We start from the raw sequence: 5,575 nt of genomic DNA, 5'->3' as shown, positions 1-5,575 counted from the left end.
CAGAGTATACAACAGTTTAATACATTTATTATTATAAAACTTATAACCAGTACTAGATGTTCTAATAACGATATGGAACACTTTAATAACAGTTATTGCTATTATTTCGTAAAGGGTATAAAAAACGTTGTATACTAGTTATACAATAATTTAATAAAGAATAAGGTTTATGGTCACCATACAACTGTGCTAGCAATACCCGTTTTATATCCAATATTCATCTGTTTAACTGTCACATATAATATACAATTGCCTTGTAATGGTATATAGAATTCTAATAAAGAATAAAACGCATTTATTTCAGTGCAATACCAAAATGTGGGGGAGCGCCATCTTGTTGGAACCAAATTCTTTCATTCGGTATATCTGGATCAATTTCATTTAGGAAAATCACAGCTAGAACAGGTATCAGGTCAAATGTTAGGAAATCCAGGTAGCATGCGGCAGTAAGATTTCCTTCAAAAGAGAATGGGCCCAAAATTCTGTTGTTGATGATACCTGCCCATACATTAACTTTTTGTGGATGCTGCGTATTCGATTCGCATGTCCAGTGTGGATATTCCTGGGACCAAAAGCGATGGTTGTGCCTGTTAACCACTCCATTTAAATAAAACGTAGCTTCATCCGAAAAAAGTACTTCTCGTTGAGAACCATTATTGTCGTCACACCGTCTCATCATTTCCTCACAAAATTGTAATCGCCTATCATAATCGTCTTCCTAAAGCTCTTGGACAAGACATACCTTATATGGGTGGTATTTCTCTTGTTTCAGAAACACAATTCGAGAAGCATCGTGATTGCGAGATTTGGTTTTCGGGATATTTCGCATTAAATAAATCGCGCACTTCAGCCTGACTTCTTATTTTGTCTCCACATCCGAGCAATATCAAGATTTCGATGCGTTGCCTTTCCGACAATACCATTGCAATTCAGTAAATAACTTGATTTTGACACAATAGTAACGTTTCGAACTCCAATTTACAACTAAAGCGAAAAATTAACCAGAAAGCCTGGCCTAGTGGTGCCAAAAAAACCGAAACATAAAAAATATATCTTTTTTGCTTTAGCAGTGTTAGTTAGGTACAGTTTCAAATTATTTTATTCTGTGCAAATTCATGGAGGATAACACTGAAGATAATTAAATTTTATTTCACTTGTTAAGTAGGTGTTTTGTACAACCCTAAAACCTTGCTATTGAAAAAACAAAACTTGTTTATTTGGTATGACTGGATTCGGTTTTCTATAAGGTTTTCAACGAGCCCCCTCATGCCTTATATTTCCATTTGAAAAAAAAAGTAGGGGTAGCTGGGGGTTAGGGGGTTGAAGAAAAATTAATTATTATATAATCGAAAGATGGGAAAAAATCAAAATCAGTTAACGTGTTTCGGCGTTTTAAAAAAAATTAACTGATTCAAAAGATATGAATTTTATTCCGTACTTCTGGCCATCCCTGTATATAATAAAGGGTGTTCTACAAGCTCTATGACAAACTTTGACAGATGGTAGCTGGATTAATTTCAAACATTTTTTCTCTTATGAACATAGATCCAATTCGTTTATGTTCAGACCTTACGAGCATTTTAAAAAACATAATTTCATATTTCAGTCAAAGAGCCTAATAAATAAAAATGATGGCTGCTGCAACAATAATTATTATTATATACAGGCAGTAAATTACTGTTGAAAATTTTACTAGTTCAAAATAGGTAGATGTTGGTTTATAACTACCGGTTTGCAAAAACATACAAATTTTCCACGTTCTATTAAATTAAAAAATAAAATAAAACATTCTCTTTGCGAAAACAAACAGTTTAATATTTCGCTTCGAATTAGAGGGTCTGGAATAAAATAATATAATACTAAAATACTTAACATTCAAGGGATAAAAACAATAATGTTTGTTAGCGAATCTATTGCGCCATGTTTACTAATCCACCCATCAAGTCCTTAATAAAATTTCCTAATTCCAGATGAAAGGTTACCCTCACTTTATCGATACGTTGTTCCCATATCAAGTTACCAAAATCGAGGGATATTTCCCATTTTTCCGCAGGAAGTTAAAAATACGTTCGACATCAACCGCTGCGGAACCGCCTTGGGGTGTGGAAAGCAGCAAAAAGATCACGTCGAAGTAACGCAGTTAGAGAAGCTCGCACTTCTGATTAGAAACAGTTTTATATTAGATTTACAATACTTCAACTTTGATATAAATTTTGTTAAGAACTCTCCGGACTCCACTTTTGTTCTACTTTTCTGATGTATGTTCACTAACTTTGTTTCTCAAATGTTCGCCCTTATTTCTCTTGGAACGAATAAGGGTTCCTACGCTAGATGTAAGTTTAGGATATGTACAATAAGTTTGTGTCGCATAGAGTTACTGCCGGTGTAACCAGAGGTTACAATTCAACCTTTGTCCCTTTGTCTTAGCAGTGGGGTTAAATCGCATAAAGCAAGTTTTGCAGTCAAAATGTCTTCTGCTGGCAGGCTCGTGCTGATTGGTTTAGACACTATTTTGTAATGTACCGGGTGGACCATTTTCGTGGTGTATGTGGATCTTAGAAATTGTAAGGGACAGAAAACCAATTAAATTGGAAAATTGTTAAATGACACTAGCAGACCGGCTCAGACTCTTCAAGTTTTTGAGACATTTTGAAACAAAGAGACTAACATTTTTATTTTTACAAATTTTTAAAAAAATTTCATTATAAATATTTTCACTATGGGCTCGGATTTGTGTTTTCCTGGTAGTATGTTTATCGGTGCTAATACGTACGATGACCCTGTTGCCTTTGTTAATGGATTTGCTCAATATTTCAGTTGTTTTCCTTTTTTACCTAAGGAAGCAATCCCTTTCAAGGTTTTTAATGAACATGAATATGAATCTTTAATGAACATTTTAATTAACAGCTTTAGCAAAATTGGCGTTGCCAATTCTAGAAATACATAAATTAAAAAACAAAACATTATTCTGCAATTTTTACCAGTATTTGAATAGGAAGCTTGTAAAGACGAAATCAGCGGTATAAGGTTATACCTCCTTTTTTGTTATAGTTGTCAAAAAATTGTAAAAAATTGTCTTTTATGTACTGGCATCTATTTCAAACCATTATAGTTTCTCTAATGCTTTTTTTCTAAAAAAAAAAACACATACAATTGACCAGAGTACCTTAGGTACAACGTGAATCGTTTTAGTTCCAATTCATTCGTTGTTAAATTATTTCAAAAAATGGTTGCCCGTTTATGCGAAAAATAGAGAATTGAAATTTAAATTACGATTGGATGCGCAGATAAAATCCGTAGTCAACAGGAGGTATGTGAATTATTTGAATATTAGTATCCTGGCCAGAGACTTAGTCGAGCTACAATAAGTAAAGTATCCAAAAAGTTTGAAGAAACTGGAAGTATAAAAAATTTATCTGGATCATAAAGCGAAGAAGAATAAGGTAAGCGAAAATGATCGTGAAAATTTGAGGCTCGCCGTTACTGAACATCCTCATTCATCCATTTGACCTATCTCAGTCAACTTCAACTCGTCGAAGTTCTCAGTTCACAGAACTCTGAATTCTCAAAAGTGGCATCTTTACAAAGTTGACGTCTTACAAGAACTATGGGCAAATGATTCAGACAGGAGATTATAGTTTTACACGGAAATAGAAATTTTTCCTAACCCTAGTAAGCACCATATGCCTGCTGGTGATGTCTGGTTCCAACAAGATCGTGCCCCTCCACATTTTCGCCTCGATGTAAGAAATTATCTTAATGAAGCTTTCCCAAATCGATGGATAGGCAGAAGAGGGCCGCTTGAATGGTCACCTCACTCCCCTGACGTAACACCACTAGATATTTTTTTGTGGGGTTATCTAAAAAGCAAATTGTATGACACTATCGAAGCATTGAAAAATCGTATCAGAGAAGAAGTTCGAAACATAGCACCAAATATTATTCAAAATGTAATTCATAACTTTGAACAACGAATTGGTTATTGTGGAATGGTTAATGCGGGCCACTTTGAACATTTGCTGTAATAAAATAGAAAGTAGTACTAAATTATTGTTTTCATTTAATTCCTCCATTTTTTGACAACTATGATAAAAAAGTAGGTATAACCTTATATTGCTGAATTCGTTTTTAGAAAGCCTATCTATTTATACTATAAAATGTAGAGCGTCCTATTAAAAAATATATCGTAATGCTATAGGTCTGTCAAACATGTGTCACAAAAATAGAATGTATTGCAGGAAAGTGACAATTTCTATTTACCAATTGACCTGTTCAGCGATTATTTTAAATTTTAACTGAAAAAAAATATGAATCCATCCATTATTTTGAGACACAGTGTATATTTAATTTTTACTGACTTGCTATATCAAGTTTTTCTTTGTACTATTGTTTTAAGAAAGCTGTTTAATTAATTGGTTTAAATAATATTCTCTATTATTTATCTTTGGGTGTAAAAAAAAATTCATTTTACTCAATTGCTACATTAATAAATCTTCTTAAATTTATTTAATGTTATTTTCCCCTCACTTAAGTACGTCGTAATATGACTTTAAAAATAGTTTAGTATGTAAGAAAATATTCTTTTTAAAAATATTACAAAATAATAATGCCTATATTTTTCTATTATTCTATGATGCAATTCTACAATACCTACTGCGGTGTCAAAATAACCAAGGGCTTACTGCGTAATTTTACATAAAATTTTTATGTATATAGTATCAAAATAATGCGCAAAAATAATTTAAAACACCATGTACCTCTGTAAGAACACACATCTTATCTAACTGTTCCCCAACTTAACGGCAACATGCTGATGTCGTTCAGAAACGATAAATAGTTCAGCTATTGTTGGTTAGGATATTCTTTTATATGAAAGAACGCTTTTAATTCCATTTCAATCATAATAAAATCTCGGCTGATTTGGAAAATCCATCAGCCTCTTCCCCAGTCCGCATTATTATGAGAAATTCGTTAGGTGTTGGTAGCTGCTGGTTGAGTGGAAACTTTGTCTACCATTTAAACGTCGAGATTGTTCCAGTTTTGCGGTTTTATAGAAATTCCCGAAATGGAATAGGCTTGTAATATCTGGGGGAACTTTCCAGAGTTGTCGCTGAATGCAACAAAGTTTGTGTGTGGCACAAAGTGCACACTAACTGTAATTGTTATAGGTAAAGTTTCACTGGTGATTTTATATTCGTGGTCTGTTTAATACGGCCCCACCATAATTTCGGGCTTGACGTTTTCTTCGCGTTGTTAAGCCCGAACTTCGCGATTTAGGCAGGTGCGGGAGGAACCTGCAACTTTCTAACAGAACAAAGTTCAGGAGTTATAAGACAGACAAATTTAGGGTAGCGAAAGACAACTTAAATGTACCGATAATGTGTAAAAGAAAACTTTATAGCGAGTAAGTTATATCCTGTGTTATATGTTTAATGAGGACCGTAAGGAATTTTCGATTAACTTGATTAAACTTGCTTATAACTTTTGCATTGTCATTTTCTTTAGCATTTCATAAAAAGCTACCAGAACGGTACTATTGAGTTGTGAACNCATTTTACCATTAGTGATAAATATT

Source organism: Anoplophora glabripennis, unplaced genomic scaffold, assembly GCF_000390285.2.
Source record: "Anoplophora glabripennis isolate ALB-LARVAE unplaced genomic scaffold, Agla_2.0 scaffold480, whole genome shotgun sequence".
NCBI lineage: Eukaryota > Metazoa > Arthropoda > Insecta > Coleoptera > Cerambycidae > Anoplophora > Anoplophora glabripennis.
The sequence above is the reverse complement of the archived record's forward strand: the minus strand, read 5'-3'. Positions refer to the sequence as shown.